The 23,706-nt window shown below is 44.4% G+C and overlaps 1 long non-coding RNA gene across 1 annotated transcript in view; it reads left to right on the top strand.

The window, feature by feature from the left end:
* Window positions 1–1,425: 1,425 nt before the first annotated feature.
* LOC137521996 (uncharacterized) overlaps window positions 1,426–23,706 on the top strand; it is a 169,084-nt gene continuing 146,803 nt past the window's right edge. The window contains exon 1 of the long non-coding RNA XR_011022248.1: window positions 1,426–1,458. This is a non-coding gene — a long non-coding RNA (uncharacterized lncRNA). The remainder of the gene's footprint in view (window positions 1,459–23,706) is intronic.

Genomic DNA, 23,706 nt, shown 5'->3' with positions numbered 1-23,706 from the left:
AGCAACAGCTATGCCAGTGTCATCAAACACAGCAGAGCTCCTGGTTAAACTACTGCAGTCCGATTGTATGGAGACCAGCAATCCAGTAGTTAGGACTACAGCAAAGAGCCAAAGAATCCCTGCAAACAGTTACCAGTATCAGGTGTCATGTTCATACACAGCCTGTCATGCAAAAGCAGGAAGTACTCTTTACCCCAGACAATGCTTGTCAGTGGCCTAATGGACTGTGTATCAATGAAGTTTTAGTAACAACACAAAAAGGACAATTCTCCAAATTAAAGATACCAGTCTGGAACTCAACTAAGAAAGACATCATTTTATCAGGCAAAATCAAGCTTGGATATATTGAGCAGATAAAGACAGCCTACCCTGCACCACTGAAGATAAAACAAGTACAGCAGGTACCTATCCATTCCATAAGCCAGGAATACCATCCCTCTCAACCGGAACTAGAAATTATGATTGACAGCCAAAGACTTTAACCTATGATTCTTTGGGTGAACCAAGACTTGTACCACGAACCACAACAGTACATGCTACGGACTGTGGTTATATTTCATCTGTTTACCCTGAATGGTATTTGAGTCCAGAATACTTTGTTGGAGATTGCAGAGACTGGTAAACACAGAATAATATGTTGAACGCTTTAGTTTTAATGCCTTGAATTTTAGGACTTTCATGGACCTATGCAGTTAATGTTATTTTATGATGTTTTGATAAATGTATGCTGATGTATATTTCATGGTTTATGAACCACAAGTAGTATTCCAAGGGATGATGAGACTAGAAAAGGAAAAAAGTTGGCCGAAAGTGAAACTAGGATAACAGGTACAAGGACAAAGTGTTGTTTTAAGATTAAAGTAAGGGACAAGGAAATCCATAGAGTGTCCCCTAGTTCACCATCATCCTTGAGTCTGATAAAAGTTTATTTTCATACAAAGTTGTGATTTAAAAAAAAGGGGGTTTGAAGGCACAGCTTGCTACATTAGCAAGTAGACCTCATTAGGAACTATGGCGCGCAATAGACCTGGTGAGAACCTGTGATTAAAGTAACATGGGAATAATTTATCACAGAGAGAGGATAATTCCTTTGGTAAACCCTTAATTCCCAAACAACTCTTAGACTCCAACAGAACAGTGTTCATACATTTTGGAATATCAGATTTGCTTATGTTGGGGACAACATAAACTTTTGTGGGGGAGAGTGTAAAGTATGTATAAAATAGGCACCCCCCAAAATAAATGTTTTCCTGTCAGTTTCATAAATGTATATAATTATAAAGGATCCAGATTTGAAACCCTGGGATTCTATAGAGAGGACACACAAGTTCTCCTCAGATTAGCTGTATCACTTCCTGGGTAAGGGGGAACCACTTGTACATTCTAGGTTGGTGGGGAGATTTTATGTAGTTACACTGACCCTGCCCTAATGAAAGAATGCCCTCCATCTCATTCCAGGTATGGTGATTCTTTTTCTGAGTGATAGTTTTGCTAAACTTTACTTGTTAAGACAGTTTATGATCTCTCATATACTAGGGAAAGAGGTGAGAACAGTATAGACTCAGGACAGCTTCCCTGATACCCAGTTCAGTGATGTTAGGACATTGCATGTGGCAGACATAGTGAGCACATGTTATGCAGATTGCTGTTATATGTGATATGCTGCACTGTATTTGCACTGATGTTATTTCTGAGCAATATGATGTGTTATGTAAGATTTTATGTAGTTACACTGACCCTGCCCTAATGAAAGAATGCCCTCCATCTCATTCCAGATTGTTTGACCCTCAATAAACACCCAGCCTCTACCCACCCCTATCACACTGTGGAGTTAATTCATCATATGTGTAACAAAATGATTCAAATGATTCGGTTCAAAGATCCGGATCTTTTTATTGATCCGATTTAAATGATCCAATCCTTAAAAAGATCCGGACTTCCCATCACTATCCTGGAGCGGCTGCTTTGAGAGCTGCATAACGCAGCTCAATCTGACGTCCAACTTCAACACCACCATGCGTTGCGTTAGAAGCACGTTATGTGACCATAACGTCCCCTAAAACGCAACGTCTTGGTGGGAAAGTAGCCTTAAAGAGAATCTGTATTCACAAAATGAAGTATAAACAAACATCCCTGCCTGTTTGGGGTCATCTCCTAGCCCCCTCTGTAATATTTTTGCTGCTCTCTGCTGCAATAAAGAGGGTAAAAAAACTGTTTTATAAACTGTTTTGTAAACAGAAAAGATGGCCACCAAAACAGGAAGTACATCAACAGAGCAGTGAACTCAGTTAATACACAGTGAGTACACAGAGAATTCAGTCTCCAGAGGTTATGTGCAAGTTTTGAAAGAGCTTTGTGTCAATGAAGCATGACAAGCTGTGTTAGGGCCTTTTTCCACTAGCCTGCGATTTGCGATTTGCTTCTGATCGCAAATCGCAAGGTACATTAAACTAATGGAAACTGCAGCAGCAATTTCCATTAGTGTGATCCGATTGCGATGCGATTTTGGTCAAAGCGCAATCGTTGTCCTGCCGCGTTTTGTATGCGATTGAGCTGTACTATAATGAATATAGTAGCTCAATTGCAATCGCAATCGCATGGAAATTGAAACGCGATTGCGATCGGAATCATAGTGGAAAAGAGCCCTAAGAGCCTGGAGTCCTGTTAGCCTGCCAGGCAGCTTCCTCCTCAGCCAGCTATTCTTTGTTCAGTTTATCAGTCTGTGTTTATCAACCTCACAGATAGCAGACAAGCTGACAGAGAGAGCAGGGACATTGTCTGTGAGGAATAATCATCACAGGAGCACTGGAGGGGCTTGGAAGGAGTTAACTTGTTCACATTACTGAAGAGTTGTCAGCCTTCCAGACACAGCCGACAAATCCGACAGGGGAAAGATAAGTTGATTTATTACAGAGATGGTGATAGTAGAAAGTGCTGCAGTAAGCCAGAGCACAATGGAACAGCCTTAGGAACTTGTAGGATAGGAGAAATACTGCTAAAATGTTTGTTACGGAGTCTCTTTAAAATTCTGAGTGTATTGCGGAAACTGCAATTATCAGAGAATGATGCAATGTTATAAAAAAAAAAAAGCTATATACCTCAAAATAAAAATATGACACTATTTTCTTTGTTACTAATGTCCTATTAATTATCAGTACTACACAACCAATTCATTATATCATGACTTTTTTTTCGCTCTTCAGTGTCACTTTAAAGCCACACACACACAAAAAAGTTAGTGTGAGACAACAGATAGCAATGATTCTGTTAGTTGTGGTGAACGTCTTGTTTATATTTTTTATTTTATACTATTTTTACTAGAGCTGTTTTTGGATTGTGGAACGAATCAGCTGGGTTTCCATTCATTCTTATGGGGTCATTTGCTGTGATATAAGAGCGCTTTGGATTACAAGCATGTTGCGGAATGAATTATGCTCACACACCAAGGTTCCTCTTGTATTTCAGTGTCCTGATATCTTCTACTGTAACCCAGTCCTGTTATTGGAGTCAGATTTAGCACTGCAAGGGTTGTTGGTGCTTCTGAGCAATGGTGGCTGGTAATCTGGTGGAAGATCGCAGCTGGTGACATTAGGCACATGTCAGGCACTTATCCATGCAAATGCCACATGCAATTTTCTATATTTATTTTTTTCGTCTCATTCTGCATTTTGTGATTTTTTTATATTTGTTTGTGTAGGTTTTGCCTTTTAATTTTTCCTCCGTGATTTTTGAACATTTGCATGGTTTTATGTGATTTTTTGAAATTGCATTTTTTTTTGCGTACCGATAAAGTTAATTAACCTGAGACTGAATCTAATTAACTTCAAAATCTGATGCAATCTTCACGCAAAAATGTGATATTTCTGTATTCCTATGGACTAGCATTGAGCACAATTCATCCTTTGCACATGAAAAAAAAGTGTGCAGCACAACCCTTTAGCAGCCAATTTATTAAAGAGAACCAGAGATGAAGCACCCTCTTGTATTTTACCTTATAAATCAGTGGGAACATGACAGTAAACACCTAATCTGCTCTTTGTTTCATTGTTCTCTGTTTAATCTGACTGTTATCACCTCTGATAAGAATCCCCGAATGAGCACTCAGTCTAGCTTTGCTATGGAAAGATTATAGCTGAGTCTGTCTTCTCTGGTGTCTTTTCTAGCCCAAGCCTGCCCCCTTGTGGCTCTGCTATAATGACTCAGCTATAATTATTCCCTGCAAAGCCAGACTGAATGCTCAGTCCGGGATTCTTATCACAGCTGATAACAGACACTTTTAGCAGTGAGGATGAAACAGAGAGCATGGTAAGTGTTTTCTCTAACGTTCTTACTGATATATATGGTAAAATACACAAGGGTGCTTCGTCTCTGGTTCCCTTTAAGGCTTGCAAGTGCTACAGGCCAATTTATTTCAGCTCTTTTTTATTTCTTATTTGTTACATTTCCTCTACTTCTAATTACTACTGCTGTAATGTGTATTTCTGGCCACTTGTCACTTGGGGGCAGTGTGAGACAATAATAGAGGACTTCTGCTTTTAGTTTCTATATTTTCTGCTAGTAGAGAGAGATCAAAACATTTAAGAATTTACAGCACAATCTGCCGAGTGAGGTGAAACAAAGCGTGCTTATCTCAAACAAGATAACTTTATTGAAGAGGGTTGAAATGCAGATGTGATGGACACGAAATTGCAATTCTGCATGATACCCACGAAATTCTAAGTGCAAACAGCCCCTCAGTCTAGGAATGGTGTCCAGACTGGCCATTGAATCATTTGATCTGCAGCTGCACAACAGGCATGCTGAAAGGTTTACAATCTTTAGCAGTCTGTTACCTCAGCAAACCCTTTTTTATATATTTCTCCTATACGTTCGTTAAAATGACTCATTGCAGACACAAGGACAGGGGCGAAAGTTGCAGTGTGAGTTTATATCAAAGCTGATATAAATTCTCCAGAATCCTTCAGCATAGCCTCCAATTCTCTGGGAGTTGTAACATTTTCATGTCTGGTTTTCAAAGATGCTGTTTATGACTTTTCAGCCTAACAGGGACCATTGAAGCAGACCTGCTGAAGTTATTAGCTGATGTACAGAGGGATTTCATTGAAGATCTGTTTTTCTATTCTAGAAGGAATTACTGGCTAAATAGAGGAAACACAAAGAGGCACCCAAGGTATGATAAAACTGCGTTAAAAGCAGCTAAAATGAAAAGGGTGAGGTGGGTTACCTCAATGAAGACAGATTTGTATACTAAACAACAAACTTTTGTTTGTTGTTTGTGCCAACTTCCTCAGGCCAAATAAAGTGCCAGAAGATGAATTTGGCTGGATGGTATAATGGTTAAGGGCTCTGCCACTGACACAGGAGACCAGGGTTCGAATCTTGGCTCTGCCTGTTCAGTAAGCCAGCACGTATTCAGTAGGAAACCTTAGGCAAGTCTCCCTAACACTGCTACTGCCTATAGAGCGCGTTCTAGTGGCTGCAGCTCTGGCGCTTTGAGTCCGCCAGGAGAAAAGCGCGATATAAATGTTATTTGTCTTGTCTTGAATGAGCCCAAGCAGAGGGTGCCTCTTGTACCTTGGGGTGGCTCTTTTCCCCTTTGTGTTACCCAACCTCCTTTAAGAGGCGTGGTCTATTTGGTTAGGTGTGTTCCCACCACCCCCATGACCATCTAGAGTTTTTCATCAAAAGTGCGACACCCGAGTGGAGTTGGGGTTTGTCAGGCCCGGATTTACATCACAGGAGCCTATAGGCACATATGTCCTGGCACCCTAGACTCCGCCCTCCATGCATGCAGGCCAGGATTTACATCACAGGAGCCTATAGGCACAGATGTCCTGGCACCCTAGACTCCGCCCTCCATGCATGCAGGCCCGGATTTACATCACAGGAGCCTATAGGCACATATGTCCTGGCACCCTAGACTCCGCCCTCCATGCATGCAGGCCCGGATTTACATCACAGGAGCCTATAGGCACATATGTCTTGGCACCTTAGACTTTGCCCTCCATAAGCCCAGCCTACAAACCTCTGCTGAACCACACCACAAGCTGTCACTTCTCCCTTACTTCCCTTGCCCACCACCGGTAGCTACAGCCAGGTGCGCCTTAGTATTAGGTAGCCAGAGGTAGCCTCAGTAAAAAGTTGCATAGGGAAGGAGGGTGGAAGGCACTTTAGGAGCAGAGTGAGCTGCCTTTCGATCACCGGGCACCGGTAGGCACATGCCTACAGTGCCTTTTAGTAAATCCGGCCCTGGGGTTTGTGCATCTCCATTTGCCTACAGTGGTTGGTTGTTGTCTGTAGTGAACGATTGTAATCAGCTAATTACGATTATGCTAAATTTAAAGTAAATTTTTGCAATTACGCCAAAACGGTATTACAATTTGTAAACTCAATTGATTTTGTATAGTGATTTCGTATAGTAATTTCATGTAAAACTTCATGTAATTTTTGCATAATTTCATGCCGACTTTGGCAGTGAAAAGCAAAGCCCCCCCTTACATGCTATTGTCACCAAAATTGCTACATATGTTAAAGAGAGTCTGAAGCGAGAATAAATCTCGCTTCAGAGCTTATATTCAGCAGGGGCATGTTTGCCTGCTAAAGCGCCGCCATCACGCGGCTAAATGGGGGTCCCTTACCTGCCAAATCCCCTCCGTTGTTCCTGGGGATCTCTTCCGCATAGAGGCAGGGTTGACCGCCACAGCCCTGCCTCACGCGCGTCTGCCAGCGCGTATCTCCGCCTCTCCCCCGCCCCTCTCAGTCTTCCTTCGCTGAGAGAGGCGGGGGAGAGGCGGCGATGCGCCGCTGATAGACGGCACTGAGAGGCAGGACTGCAGCCGTTAGCCTTGCCTCAACAGCGGCAAAATCTACGACCAAGTTGGTCGTAGATTTTGCAGGGGGGATTTGGGGGGTAAGGGACCCTCGTTTAGCTGCGGGATAGCGGCGTTTTACCAGGGGCACACATGCCCCTGCTGAATATAAGCACTGAAGCGAGATTTATTCTCACTTCAGTGTCTCTTTAAGGAGAATATTGGGTACAAGTCAGTAGTTTTTGAGAAAATCGATTTAAAAAATGCAAAGAAAAATGTTTATGTAAACTTAGATAAATAAAATTTTAAAAAACCACATTTTCTTTGCATTTTTAAAATCGATTTTCTCAAAAACTACAAAGTCTTTTTTTGACTTGTACCCGCTATTCTGCTTAACATATGTAGCACTTTTGGTAGCAATAGCCTGTATGGGGCCTTTGCTATTAACCGCTAAAATTGGCACAAAATTATGCAAAATTTCACGGAACTTACGCAAAAATGTACACAAAATTATTAAATATTACTATTACATGCAAAATTAATAACGATTTTCTCTGAAATTTCGCATTAAGAACACGATGCGTAATTGTGAATTTCAGCCCACCACTGGCTGTTACAATTAGTTACAGTTTCACACTTGACCACTGTTGAGACGTACGGCACCATTTGGCTCAGGTTGTCGCTGTCCTTTTTCCTTCCAGGGTGCTCTCTGATCACCTTACACACCTGCGTACATAGAGGAAACCTTGTTCAGGGTAACTGGCTTGCGCTAGATGCTTCCTGCCATGGCAGAGCTGTGAGTTTTGGGATTGTACACCGATTGTTTATTGCAATTCAATTCAATTCAATCAAGCCCAAGCCTGCCCCCTTGTGGCTCTGCTTTGCTGCTTCGAGGATACATAGCAGGAAAGCAGAGCCAGAGGGGGGAAGACTTGGGCTTGAAAAGACATCACAGAAGACTGACTCAGCTATAATCTTTCCGTAGCAAAGCCAGACTGAGTGCTCAGTCAGGGATACTTATCAGGGCTGATAACAGGCAGATTTAGCAGAGAAGAATGAAACAAAGAGCAGAGTAGGTGTTTACTGTCATGTTCCCACTGATTTATATAGTAAAATACATGAGGGTGCTTCATCTCTGGTTCTCTTTTAGAATGTAAATGGGCAAACACTGACTAGAAAATGAATAAAGTAATAGTGTAAAAAAACATAAATTTCATTCATAAAGCTATATTCAGTTAAGTTCTTCTTAACCATTTTCAGCCTTCATTTTTCACCTTATGCGTCCAAGCAATTTTCACCTCTCATTCATTCGCCAATAACTTTATCACTACTTATCACAATGAATTGATCTATACCTTTTTTTTCTGCCACCAATTAGGCTTTCTTTGGGTTGTACATTTTGCTAAGAATTATTTTTTTTCTAAATGCATTTTAACGAGAATAGTAAGAAAAAATGGAAAAAAATAATTATTTCTCAGGTTTCGGCCATTATAGCTTTAAAATACATGCTACCATAATTAAAACCCACATATTTTATTTGCCCATTTGTTCCGTTATTACACCATTTAAATAATGTCCCTATCACAACGTATGGAGCCAATATTTTATTTGGAAATAAAGGTGCATTTTTTCAGTTTTGTGTCCATCACTATTTACAAAATTATAATTTAAAACATAATAGTAATATTCCCTCTTGACATGCATAATAAAAAAAGTTCAGACCCTTAGGTAACTGTTTATTTTTTTTAAATTGTATATTTATTTTTTTGATTACAAATTTTATTTGGATATTTTTTGGAGTGTGGGAGGTAAACAGTTAATTTCAAATGTAATTGATTGTGTGTATTAAAAAAAAAAAATGTATGTAGATGTAGTTTTACTATTTGGCCACAAGATGGCCTCGGTCTTTTTTTCTTTTTCGTCCTTACAGGAAGTGTAGGGAGTACGTGGAACTTTTTTCTTCTTTCTAACGAGGACTTATATCAATAATTGGGAACTGCGTTCCCATTCATTGATCTCTGGGATAACGGGCAGCGGCACAGGAACACTCAGGTGTGCGCGCGATTGGCCGCAGGAGCACGCAGCAGCAGCCTTTTGGACGCAGCAGATACATCCAAAAGGCTTAATAGTTAACTTATTTTGATTATGTATCATGGAGGGGTAAGGTGTCATTAACAAACCAGTTTAAATATGTTATTTTCTTCATGTTGCTAAAAGTCTTCAAAGTTCTTCTCTTGGAAGCCGTACTGATCTGCCACTTCCTGTGGTTGTTAGAAGTATTTTAAGTTGCTTGTGGAGTCTGGTCTTCTTGTTTATAGCCGCCCGCCATCTCTGCATTCTGCTGATTAGGTGTTCTGACTTCATTGCCTGCTTGTGTACGATTTAAAGAGGACCTGTAGTGAAAATGACATGATTAACAAATTGCAATATTAATTTACAGATTTATTAATTCAGTGTTTGGCCGTTGTAAAATCTTTCCTCTTCCTGATTTACATTCTGAAATGTATCACATGGTGACATCTTTGGTTCTGACAGATGATATGTACTGAATGTTTGTCACTGAGAGTTCTATGCACAGAAGGAGATACTGCTTGCTTGGCAGTTGGAAAAAGCTGTTATTTCCCACAATGCAACAAAGTTCACAGACAGGAATCTGTCGTGACCTAGGTGGGAGCGGTTCCATCACACTATCAGCCACACAGACCCCCCTGATGGTCAATTTGAGAAAAGGAAAAGATTTCTCAAGGGAAAGGGGGTATCAGCTACTGATTGGGATGGAGCTCAATCCTGGGTTAGAGTTCCTCCACCCAAACCGAAACAACAGCATGAGGCATGAGGCATTATAACAACATGGCTGCTCTCAGATTCCTCTCCATCTTCCCTGAGATACTTTCCTGCGTAGCTAAGCCCTCTCCCCGATCTCACCAGCATCGACACCAGAGAGAAGTTAACAGAAGCACTGCTTGAATTTTTCATACGACACATTTTTATATATCCAACCAAGTACAATGTTCTTGATTAAAATTACATTCTATAACTTTTGTTGCGTTTATTGGTGCCTTGAAAAAAACTGTCTCCTCCAAGCTTCCCATTAGGTGGCAGGTGCTGGTAATTGCTGCACAGGCAAGCAGTAACGCTCATATTTAGAGCCTGCCCCGTGATTTTAATACTCTGAGATGGGAAGGCCTAGCCGCACCTGCAGCATAAACCCACAACTCCTTATTTAACAAAAACATTTCTTAAGGAAGTGCAAATGAGCAGATGGGGCATAGAAAACGTCAACAAAGATCATGACGCTTTTAGAAGTATGTTTGCTGTAATTCAGTGAGGGGGGGGGGGGGGTGTTTAATTCCTGCATATTTTACCTTAAACTTATTTTAACACTTTTAAAGAGAATCTGAAGCGAGTATAAAACTCACTTCTTCTCTTATATTCAACAGGGGCATGTGTGCCCCTGCTAAACCGCCGCTATCGCACCGCACAACGGGGGTCCCTTACCCCCCAAATCCCCTCCGTGCAGCGGGGGATCACTTCCGCATTGAGGCAGGGCTAATGGCCGCAGCCCTGCCTCACGCGCGTCTGTCAGCGCGTATCTCCGCCTCTCCCCCGCCCCTCTGTCTTCCTTCTCTGAGAGGGGCGGGGGAGAGGCGGTGATGCGCCGCTGATAGACGCGCTGAGAGGCAGGGCTGCAGCTGTTAGCCCTGCCTCCAGGAGCAGCAAAATCTACGACCAATATGGTCGTTGATTTTGCAGGGGGGGGAATTGGGGGGTAAGGGACCCCGTTGTGCGGCGAGATAGCGGCGGTTTAGCAGGGGCACACATGCCCCTGCTGAATATAAGAGAAGAAGCAAGTTTTTTACTCGCTTCAGTGTCTCTTTAAGTAGAGGTAAGAGCTGGAGTGGCAAATAGAGAGTCTGTTTATACGGGGTGTAAGATGAATAGATATTCTTTATCTTTAGCCGAAGCTCCATTTCAGAAACACATACTTACCTAAGGAGATGGAAGCTGTAGGTAGCCAGGTATAGGTGCCACTGGGTGGGAGGAGGTGGGTGACACTGCCGGGGGGGGGGGGGGGCAACATCATTCTTCCGTCCCTCTCCTTGGGCCTCCTTCTTGGGCTACAGAGCTAGCGGCGCGCGCAGCAATGCAGTTTGTAAATAACTCGCCTCACCTGCTCGCTCCATGCAATGCGTCAGCTCTGGCAGCCGCCTCCTCTATGGCCACCCAATCTCTGTGTGACGCATGCCACGCAGGGAAACAGGAAGTAGGGAGGAGCTGGCTGATAGAGCTGACGCATCACATGGGGCGAGCAGGTGAGGTCGGTCCTACTCCCTACAAGCAGGGTCGTTTCTTGGGCAGTGCAGGCAGGGCGACCGCACTGGGCGCGGACCAGCAAGTAGATGAAGGGGGGCGCAGGCAGAAGGACACTACCGCTAGGGAGCTGGTGACGCGCGGTGCAGCCAAATGGAAGAAGAAAGAAGATTACCAGCGCGATCACCTTCCTTGACTCCTCCTTGGCTGCCTGCGTCAGACGTAGTCATCATCCCATCACCACCACGTGATGACACCTGATGTCTTGTAGCGGTACTGCAGGCTGTGAGTGCGTGGCACCCATGGAGGAGTCGGCTTCCCAGGGCTCTCTTCGCCTGGGTGTTTTCCTGCTTCCTCCTGGATGAGCGGCTGGTCACTAGTAAGTAGGCAGATCTATTTGTGACCTATGGCTGTGTTTCTGTTCCTAAAGAGTAAGGATTCTCGAGTCCACAGGGGTGGGGGGAAGGGGGCGCAATTTTTACACCCTCGCCCTGGGTGCAATTTAGCCTAGAAACTGCCCTGCCTCTACAAGCCCGCACCCTGGGTCCCACCGCCACCAGTGACGCTCCCAAGTAAATGCCGCCTGAAGCGTCATGGGAGGTCCGGCACTGGACAACACAATACAGGTAATAAGCAGCAAAACACCCAATGCCAGATCATGCACTGGAGTGGTAGTCCAAGTAATTCAAGTTTGCGTTATTCTGTGAGCAGAATGCACAATCAGGCAGGATACACAAGGAGGGAGGGCCCTGCCAAAGTATTACAATCCAAAGGGAGGGGGTGGTGACCCGATAGGAGAGGGGCTGCATTGGGAGGTTCATGGCAGAGAGAGGGCATCGGCGAGGTGGTGTGGGCATTCTTGAAGAGGTGTGTAACGATTGTGGAATTATCTACGGGGTCAGCGCACAAGGTGTGCGCAGACACTGCGGAAGTCCTCCACAAGCGTATAAAACGACAGAACCCAGCTTGGGTGCAATGCACCTGTAGAGAGAAAGTGAGCACAGAGACAGAATGTATGTGTGTCCCCATAGGGGGATGACTTCTCCGCAGTGGGAGGGACGAGTACTTAACAAGTTGCATGCAAGCTGTTACAGGAAACCAACATCCTCCAGTGGTAGACAGGTTATGTGTATGCTAGGTGTGTATTTTATCCCACAAGTGGGGCTTGCACTCTCTTGCAGGTAGGCACTTATCTGTTTTTAAGTAGCGCTGTTCATTTCTTTGCTATGTACTATTTTAATTCATTTTTGGTCAGCTGCTCCCACTTAGCAGCCTTGCTTTTGGTGTATATGCAGAGCTTCTGTTTGGGTTCAAGGTGCGTTTGCAGTTTCTGGGGGGGCTCAGCGCACCTCTGATTGTAGGCCATTCGGAGGCGGCCTGGTGATGCGCTGATCCACCTTTTGCGTAATTTTTAATTTCAGAATGTATGTGTGTCCACCAATCTAGTCGCCACCTGGCGACGGTGAAGACACAACAGCGGAAACCAAGTGGGAACGCAATCGCAAGAGTGGCGATTGCCAACAGTGACACAAGACTGAGTAAGACAGAGCACAAGTGTAGCAAGAAAGACACAGCAAATAACAATGATCAGAACACCAAGGAAAATAACAAACGCACTCACTAAGCGCGGTCGCCGTACGAAAAGCGCAACAGCGACAAAGCACGCTAATGGCGCGGTCTCCGCACGAAAAGCGCAACAGAGACAAAACACGCCAACCCTAACTAACCAATGTAAAACGAAAATGAATAGAGAACGCGAACGCTTGCTAAACGGTTACCTCACCGAGCCTACAGCAAGCGTTCGTTCCAGACAAGACAGACAGAAGGAGTAACCAGTAGCAACCGCAGCTCTGGCCTACACTCCCAGACAGAGTACAGAAGGAACCACCGCCTCTACCGCTAGGGCGAATGCGATCCAGACAGACAGACAGATGGGGCTACCAGTAGAAACCGCTGCTCTGGCTTGCACCCCTAAGGCAGAATACAGAAGGAACCACCGCCACTACCGCTAGGGCGAATGCGATCCAAACAGACAGAACGATTTCCTGTCAACCGCCGCTGGGGACAAGCCAATCGCAACAGATAGACAGTACAAGGCAATACAAATAATACAACCTGACTACGCTAGAAGGAATGCTAGTGCACTCCCAAGAAATTACTCTAAGATAATCTTAGCAAACAATTAGCAAAGGCTGAGACTCCAGGTGAGTTAGCAGGAACAAACCATCATGACCAGCAAGGGATTCTGGGAGAAAATGGTATTTATACTGCAAGCCATCAAAGGAAGCAGCTAAGCAATTTGCATGACAAGTGGATGCAAATTTATCCCCAGAACAGCAACTCTGCAGCTTGCAGCGTGGAGACAGGTCTCTCTTCCAGGGACCTGCAGCACTCAGACCTAACAAATGGTTAAACAGCTGTCTGCCTGTGCACACAGCAGCGCAGATCATTACAAGGTGGTTTAGTAGGCCCTGAAGTTTGTTTTTTCTTTGTAAGCATCCTTGTGTTCTTTTTATAAATCATTAAAACATAGTGCTGCATTGCATTCTTCTTTTCCTGTATCCAAAACAAGTACAGTTCAATTCTGGATCTTTCCGCAAGACTGATTCAGTAACAATTCATCTCCTCACTATATTGAATTCTTTGATAACCTGACCGTGACAGATTTATTTATTATTTTCAGGGTAGTGGGTTCCCTTTAGGAAATGACATTGGCTTGAGCACTCGACAGAGATGTACGGTTACATGTTTTGTGATTTTCAGTCTGGCAGGATAGAGGCTAGCGGAAGAGGATGAGGAAAGAGGAACAGAACAGAGGATGAGGATAGAGGAAGAGGATAGAGGAACAGGATAGAGGATGAGGATAGAGGATGATAGGGAAAGAGTAAGGGTAATTATATAGCACTGACATCTTCTGCAGCACATTACAAAGTACATAGTCATGTCACTGACTGTCCTCAGAGGAGCTCACACTCTAACCCTACTATAGTCATAGTCTAATGTCCTACCATATTATTATTATGTATTTATATAGCACTAACATCTCCTGCAGCACATTACAGAGTACATTGTCATGTCACTGACTGTCCTCAGAGGAGCTCACAGTCTAATCCTACCATAGTCATAGTCCAATGTCCTACCATATTATTATTATGTATTTATATAGCACTGACATCTCCTGCAGCACATTACAGAGTACATAGTCATGTCACTGACTGTTCTCAGAGGAGCTCACACTCTAATCCTACCATAGTCATAGTCTAATGTCCTACCATATTATTATTATGTATTTATATAGCACTGACATCTTCTGCAGCACTGTACAGAGTACATAGTCATGTCACTGACTGTCCTCAGAGGAGCTCACACTCTAACCCTACTATAGTCATAGTCTAATGTCCTACCATATTATTATTATGTATTTATATAGCACTGACATCTTCTGCAGCACTGTACAGAGTACATAGTCATGTCACTGACTGTCCTCAGAGGAGCTCACACTCTAATCCTACCATAGTCATAGTATAATGTCCTACCATATTATTATTATGTATTTATATAGCACTGACATCTCCTGCAGCACATTACAGAGTACATAGTCATGTCACTGACTGTCCTCAGAGGAGCTCACAATCTAATCCTACCATAGTCATAGTGTAATGTCCTGCCATATTATTATTATGTATTTACATAGCACTGGCATCTCCGGCAGCCTATTACAGAGTACATAGTCATGTCACTGACTGTCCTCAGAGGAGCTCACACTCTAATCCTACCATAGTCATAGTGTAATCTCCTACCATATTATTATTATGTATTTATATAGCACTGACATCTTCTGCAGCACATTACAGAGTACATAGTCATGTCACTGACTGTCCTCAGAGGAGCTCACACTCTAATCCTACCATAGTCATAGTCTAATGTCCTACCATATTATTATTATGTATTTATATAGCACTGACATCTTCTGCAGCACATTACAGAGTACATAGTCATGTCACTGACTGTCCTCAGAGGAGCTCACACTCTAATCCTACCATAGTCATAGTGTAATGTCCTACCATATTATTATTATGTATTTATATAGCACTGACACCTGCTGCAGCACATTACAGAGTACATAGTCATGCCACTGACTGTCCTCAGAGGAACTCACACTCTAATCCTACCATAGTCACAGTGTAATGTCCTACCATATTATTATTATGTATTTATATAGCACTGACATCTTCTGCAGCACATTACAGAGTACATAATCATGTCACTGACTGTCCTCAGAGGAGCTCCCAATCTAATCCTACCATAGTCATAGTATAATGTCCTACCATATTATTATTATGTATTTATATAGCACTAACATCTTCTGCAGCACATTACAGAGTACATAGTCATGTCACTGACTGTCCTCAGAGGAGCTCATGCTTTAATCCTGTCATAGTCTAATGTCCTACCATATGATTATTATGTATTTATATAGCGCTGACATCTTCTGCAGCACATTACAGAGTACATAGTCATGTCACTGACTGTCCTCAGAGGAGCTCACAATCTAATCCTACCATGGTCATAGTCTAATGTCCTCCCATATTATTATGTATTTCTATAGCACTGACATCTCCTGCAGCACATTACAGAGTACATAGTCATGTCACTGACTGTCCTCAGAGGAGCTCACAATCTAATCCTACCATAGTCATAGTGTAATGTCCTCCCATATTAATATTATGTATTTATATAGCACTGACATCTCCTGCAGCACATTACAGACTACATAGTTATGTCACTGACTGTCCTCAGAGGAGCTCACAATCTAATCCTATCGTAGTCATAGTCTAATGTCCTACCATATTATTATTATTATTATGTATTTATATAGCACTGACATCTCCTGCAGCACATTACAGAGTACATAGTCATGTCACTGACTGTCCTCAGAGGAGCTCACAATCTAATCCTACCATAGTCATAGTGTAATGTCCTACCATATTATTATTATGTATTTATATAGCACTGACATCTTCTGCAGCACTGTACAGAGTACATAGTCATGTCACTAACTGTCCTCAGAGGAGCTCACAATCTAATCTTTCCATAGTCATAGTCGAATGTTCTACCATATTATTATTATGTATTTATAGAGCACTGACATCTTCTGCAGCACTGTACAGAGTACATAGTCATGTCGCTGACTGTCCTCAGAGGAGCTCACAATCTAATCCTACCATAGTCATAGTCTAATGTCCTACCATATTATTATTATGTATTTATATAGCAATGACGTCTCCTGCAGCACATTACAGAGTACATAGTTATGTCACTGACTGTCCTCAGAGGAGCTCACACTCTAATCCCTACCATAGTCATAGTGTAATGTCCTACCATATTATTATTATGTATTTATATAGCACTGACATCTTCTGCAGTACTGTACAGAGTACATAGTCATGTCACTGACTGTCCTCAGAGGAGCTCACAATCTAATCCTATCGTAGTCATAGTCTAATGTCCTACCATATTATTATTATGTATTTATATAGCACTGACATCTCCTGCAGCCAGTGCTGGGCCGAAATTACGCATGAGCGTAATTACGCATCGTAATTCAATGTAAATTTACGCGTAAGCGTTACGCGTAACTTACAGTCTTACGCGTAATTATTTACGCGTAAGACCGTAAGTGGTATCGTAATTACACTGTCTACCGTAATTGCTAGGCATGCGTAATTTTACGAACACTTACGCGTAATTTTACGCCTAATTACTAACGTAAAATCTCCCATTTTCTAAGAGTAGCCAATCAGTCAACATCCTAAGCAACCAATAGTATCTTCTCCCGCCCTTCAGTATAAGCGTACGTTTTGACGCATACTAATGATATGTACGCAATAACTGTCACATTGACGGCTATTGCGTACATATCGGCCGCATGCGTAAAAAAATACGCATTAATGGGTATTACGGCACTACGCGTAACATTGTAGTGTAAGCACCTTCATTACGGTATCCTTACGCGTAATTGCGTAAGTTTACGCGTAATTACAGTGATGTACCGTAGATAATTTCCTACGCCGTAACCGTAATTGCGTAATGCGTAATAGCGTAAAATTACGCGTAATGATCCGTAAGCGTAGATTTTTTATTACGACCAGCACTGCCTGCAGCACATTACAGAGTACATAGTCATGTCACTGACTGTCCTCACAGGAGCTCACAATCTAATCCTACCACAGTCATTGTCTAATGTCCTACCATATTATTATGTATTTATATAGCACTGACATCTGCTGCAGCACATTACAGAGTACATAGTCATGTCATTGACTGTCCTCAGGGGAGCTCACAGTCTAATCCTACCATAGTCATAGTCTAGTGTCCTCCCATATTATTATTATATATTTATATAGCACTGACATCTCCTGCAGCACATTACAGAGTACATAGTCATGTCACTGACTGTCCTTAGAGGAGTTCACAATCTAATCCTACCATAGTCATAGTCTAAAATCCTCCTATATTATTATTATGTATTTATATAGCACTGACATCTCCTGCAGCACATTACAGAGTACATAGTCATGTCACTGACTGTCCTCAGAGGAGCTCACAATCTAATCCTATCATGGTCATAGTCTAATGTCCTACCATATTATTATTATGTATTTATATAGCACTGACATCTTCTGCAGCACATTACAGAGTACATAGTCATGTCACTGACTGTCCTTAGAGGAGCTCTCACTCTAATCCTACCATAGTCATTGTCTAATGTCCTTCCATATTATTATGTATTTATATAGCACTGACCTCTTCTGCAGCACATTACAGAGTACATAGTCATGTCACTGACTGTCCTCAGAGGAGCTCACACTCTAATCCTACCATAGTCTTAGCCTAATGTCCTACCATATTATTATTGTGTATTTATATAGCACTGACACCTGCTGCAGCACATTACAGAGTACATAGTCATGTCACTGACTGTCCTCAGAGGAGCTCACAATCTAATCCTACCATAGTCATAGTCTATTGTCCTACCATATTATTATTATGTATTTATATAGCAGTGACATCTCCTGCAGCACATTACAGAGTACATAGTCATGACACTGACTGTCCTCAGAGGAGCTCACAATCTAATCCTATCATAGTCATAGTCTAATGTCCTACCATATTATTATTATGTATTTATATAGCACTGACATCTCCTGCAGCACTGTACAGAGTACATAGTCATGTCACTGACTGTCCTCAGAGGAGCTCACAATCTAATCCTACCATAGTCATAGTCTAATGTCCTACCATATTATTATTATGTATTTATATAGCAGTGACATCTTCTGCAGCACATTACAGAGTACATAGTCATGTCACTGACTGTCCTCAGAGGAGCTCACACTCTAATCCTACCATAGTCATAGTCTAATGTCCACCATATTATTATTATGTATTAATAGAGCACTGACATCTTCTGCAGCACATTACAGAGTACATAGTCATGTCTGTCCGCAGAGGAGCTCACACTCTAATCCTACCATACTCATAGTGTAATGTCCTACCATATTATTATTATGTATTTATATAGCACTGACATCTTCTGCAGCACTGTACAGAGTACATAGTCATGTCACTAACTGTCCTCAGAGGAGCTCACAATCTAATCTTTCCATAGTCATAGTCGAATGTCCTACCATATTATTATTATGTATTTATATAGCACTGACATCTTCTGCAGCACTGTACAGAGTACATAGTCATGTCGCTGACTGTCCTCAGAGGAGCTCACAATCTAATCCTACCATAGTCATAGTCTAATGTCCTACCATATTATTATTATGTATTTATATAGCAATGACGTCTCCTGCAGCACATTACAGAGTACATAGTTATGTCACTGACTGTCCTCAGAGGAGCTCACACTCTAATCCCTACCATAGTCATAGTGTAATGTCCTACCATATTATTATTATGTATTTATATAGCACTGACATCTTCTGCAGTACTGTACAAAGTACATAGTCATGTCACTGACTGTCCTCAGAGGAGCTCACAATCTAATCCTATCGTAGTCATAGTCTAATGTCCTACCATATTATTATTATGTATTTATATAGCACTGACATCTCCTGCAGCACATTACAGACTACATAGTTATGTCACTGACTGTCCTCAGAGGAGCTCACAATCTAATCCTATCATAGTCATAGTCTAATGTCCTACCATATTATTATTATGTATTTATATAGCACTGACATCTCCTGCAGCACATTACAGAGTACATAGTCATGTCACTGACTGTCCTCAGAGGAGCTCACAATCTAATCCTACCATAGTCATAGTGTAATGTCCTACCATATTATTATTATGTATTTATATAGCACTGACATCTCCTGCAGCACTGTACAGAGTACATAGTCATGTCACTGACTGTCCTCAGAGGAGCTCACAATCTAATCCTACCATAGGAGGAGGAGGACGTGGGTTGGGAGAGCTCCTGGACTTCCAGGGGAGGTCTTTGATCTGCATTGCCGGATCCAGCTTTGGAGTGCTTTTCTAGGCATATTTTCCACCTGAAGTCCCTGTTCCGGGCCTTGCCGGGCAGGGGCTTGCCTAAGCTAACTGGCCGCTCCAGCCATGGAGCGGCCAGCTCATACCCCCCCTACGACTTCACCAACTTACCTGGGGGACGTTGGAAATTCCTCAGATGGGGATGTCGCCAATAATGCGATTGCATGGGTAAAGGAAGCGAAAGCCTGCATGGATACCCTGGAAAAACTGAGGTACAGCTTTGCAAAGGCCCGCTTCCGCTATGGGATCAAATGGAAGCCAGAGATGCTGTGGCAGGACGAGACGATAATAGACCTGAGGATGCAAATTATACAACAAAAATCAAGGTTAGCAGAGCTTGAGAAGATTGGTGGTCCCTTTTCTGAACAGTTGGGATATAAGAAGAGGTTCAAAAAGATGTTGATGCCTGAACGATATGTAGATGACAGCGACACAGAAGATGACTGTGTCATACTTGAAGACGAGTGCACCCCCCCGGAGAGACCTCCGTGGATGAAATCGGAGGTGTCCCAGTCTCCCATCCCACCCGGGCAAGGTGTGTGTGCAGAAGACCCCATGGAAGGTGGAAGCAAGGTGCAAGTACCGGGCCCTGTGGCGAGTGTCCAGGTGAGTGCCGATGATGCTGGTGCTGCTGCCCCTGCTGCTGGGGACTCTGGTGGTGTGCGTGCTGCTGGGGTCCTCAGTGAAGCGGTGGGTGGCGGTGCTGGTGTTGTCCCTGTTGTGGCTGCGGCTGGCATGCCCCCCTCTAACTTACCTGGAGGTGGTGGTGTGGCTGCGGCTGCACAGGCCTCCCTGGACACTCGCATGGTCCCTGCTCCCGGTGGACTCCTGGACCTCGCATCAGAGTCACCTATGGTGGCTGGTGTGGGGTCTGGGGTGAAGCTGGGAGCGGGGCCATGCGCCCAGAGTCATTGGGAAAGCTCCCCGCCGTGTACAGCAGTGAAGCAAGATGGCGCCGGCCTCCCGAGCGATGCTCCGTTAACGCCAACTCAACTTCCGGTCGCTGGGGCGGAAGTGACATCGGCGGCTATCATTCCGCCTGGATGCGGAAACGCCATAGTGGTCAATGCGGCCGAAGGCGGAAATGCGATTCCTATTGATGTAGCGGTATTTCCGCGTCAAGACGGACTTTCTGACGCGGTTCCGCATGAAGACGGAATTGCCATTGAAATTAATGGAGGTGAATGCGGAAACAGTTCTGATGTCTCTGCTGACGGAAAAACCATTGATGTGAGTGGAGAGGAGGGCAGAATTTGCCATAGTGATGCAGGGGATGCATCCCCACTACTGTTGGAGGCAGGGGATGCGGAAAATCAATTAGCCAGTGCAGAGCTTCAGAACAAAGTGGCTGTTGAAGGTGGTAATAAGGAGGCAAGTGGAGAAGAAGATGGAATAAAATTCCAAAGAAGACAGTCTGGGAATAAAAAAGTCATGTTTGCAACCACATCTGCGATGCTGCAAGAGGATCCACAAGGGAGCGGGGCAGCTTTTCTGGGACTTGTGGATTCTACGCTTAATGAAGAGCAAAGCAAGGAAATATTACGTTTGGCTGCACAACCCAAGTTGGAGATGGACTTATCCGTTGAGGAGTTTGTAGAGGAGGATACCTTTCAGGTAGATGAATCGGAACAGGCTGACTCCTCTGATATGGATATTATTGAAAGTGACGCTGAACAACTGGCCCAGGAATTCTTCCCATCCTCTGGTGAGGAGGAGGGTACGAGTTCTCCTGAGGACCAGGGAAGGGAAGAGGACGCTGAACAACGGATGGGTGAGGTGCAAAAGTCTTTTCCTGATAAGTTGTCAAAAAAAAGAATTAAGAAGAAAGGGAAAAACAAGATAAGCAAGTCAAAAAAATTAAATATTGATGTTGGTAGGAAAAAGGGGGAAAGTAGAAGGGTCTCTATGTCAGAGGTGGAGGAAACTAATGAGTCCTCCCAAGATGCCCAGGGTGAGGCGGGACACCCTGCATTTGTGCAAGAGAGTGAGGGTGGGGAGATCTTGATGGTTCAAAAGGGAAAGGGGGGTACCCCGGTAAGGAAAGAGAAAGGGGACAAAGATCTTAGCCTGCTTTTTGGGAGGAATCTCCTTTCAGATTTCATATCTGAAGACGGGGAGGGGTGCCAAAAAGGGGGTAAGAAAAAGAAAAAAGAGAAGCACCCAGAACCGCCCCCTGTGGTAATCAGTGACATTGTCACGGAATTCAAAACAATGGATCTGACATACAGACTAGAAAAAACCAGGCTCGTGGTTATTGACGAGCATTCTGGCGAGGCTGTGGTTTTGGCGGTGGAGCCAGGGGGATATTATGGGGGCCTACACCTGGTAGGCATGGGCGACCCCAAGTGTGGCCTCCAGCTCGAGTTCCGTGCAGACGGAAAGAAGTTTACTGTACGCAATGACATTATTACCAGATACTCCTTTTCAGGAAAACAGGAGTGGATGGAGGCCATATTCGGGCTCGGGCCGAGTGCCCCCAGGTATAGGCCCCCCCCTCCCCCTGTCTCCACTGCAGGCAGCCTCGTTCAGACAGATGTGGTAACTCCTGCAGCCAATCCTGGCGCTGTCAGGAAAGGTGGTAATTCAATTGTGAGCACTGCTATTAGTACTGGTGTTGTGATGGGGGCTGGTGGGGGTGCTGTGACTGGGTCGGAGCTGCCAGAGCTGGAAAGTGTAATTAGAGTGGGCTTTCCTGAACTTGGTCCTGCTCAGAATCCTAGGGCTTTGGCCCCTCTGGCAGCCTCGGCCCAGGGCACTTCATCAGCTCGCCCGACTTCTTATTCGAGGGTTGTTAGGGGTGCTGCTCCTGGTAGGAGGGTTCTAGCTCCCCTGGAGACAGGATTGGAGGATGGCGTCCCAGGTCGAAGAAATGTTGTTCGCCTTAAATGGGATCATGCCCTTCTACCTGTCCCGACTAAAAAACAGTTTATTAAGTATCTCCTTGACCTGGGAATAAGGCCGGCAGACCTCTATGCAGTCCTGGCTCCAGGGGATCCTCCGTCATATTATGATGTGTCCTTCCTCTCCCAGCATGGCATGGAGTCTTTTTTAGAGGAGCGTTTAAAGTTTTCAGAGAATGGTGAATGGCATGGTTTTAAGGTCATTCCGTTGTCCAAACAGACGCTGGAGAGGAAGGCGCACATTGTAGTGCAGAATGAAAGCATTCCGGTGCGGGACCTGATGACTTGGGTCCAACATTACGCTGACATAGTGTCCCCGCCGCATAGGGTCCTGGACGAGCTCGGGATCTGGTGGGGGGAGTATGAGGTGGCGATCCGACTCCATACAAAGGAGGGGGTCGTCACCCATGTTCCCCGTTCCGCCCTCATAGGGCGGGACAAGATCATCACCTACTACCCGGGCCAACCCAGGACCTGCAACAGGTGCGGCAAGAGGGGACATTTGGCCAGCGGCTGCCCGGATCCGAGGTGCAGTCGCTGCCAGGAGTTCGGGCACTCTGCGTCATCCTGCAGAAGGATTAAATGTAATTTCTGTTTTGAGTTTGGCCATCCATATACGGAGTGCCCGATCTCCTGGGCGACGATGCCCTCGGATCTGAAGGTGGCCATGTTGGCAAGGATGGGAGAGAGCCAGGATGTCTCTGTGGTCGATCCCAATGTGTGTGTTGAGTCTGTCCCAGTTCCTAACGTGTCTGCGTCCAGTGTGAACCAGTCCTCCGTAGTCCCTCCCCCCGGTTCTCTTCCAGCCAGCATGGCCTCTGATAGGCAGCCTGGGCCTGAGTCATCGGCTCCCGCCCGGGATGCTGCTCAGGACGGAGATGGCCCTCCTCCCAAGGAGCAGCGACCCAGACCTATGAGAAGCAGAGAAGGGGGTGGCCTTCGGCCCCGCACTGCTGCTCCCATGGGTCCACCTTTAGCGCCCATACCTCCTCCAAGGAGGAGGAAAAAGGCTCCCCCTGCTGCTGCTCCGGATGCAGGTGGTCCTACCCTACCCCCTCCCGTTCCTGACCCCTCAGTTCCCGCAGTGTCCCTTCCCCCTCCCACCCCCCCAGCGCCTG

Source organism: Hyperolius riggenbachi, chromosome 6, assembly GCF_040937935.1.
Source record: "Hyperolius riggenbachi isolate aHypRig1 chromosome 6, aHypRig1.pri, whole genome shotgun sequence".
Lineage (NCBI taxonomy): Eukaryota > Metazoa > Chordata > Amphibia > Anura > Hyperoliidae > Hyperolius > Hyperolius riggenbachi.
The sequence above is the reverse complement of the archived record's forward strand: the minus strand, read 5'-3'. Positions and strand labels throughout refer to the sequence as shown.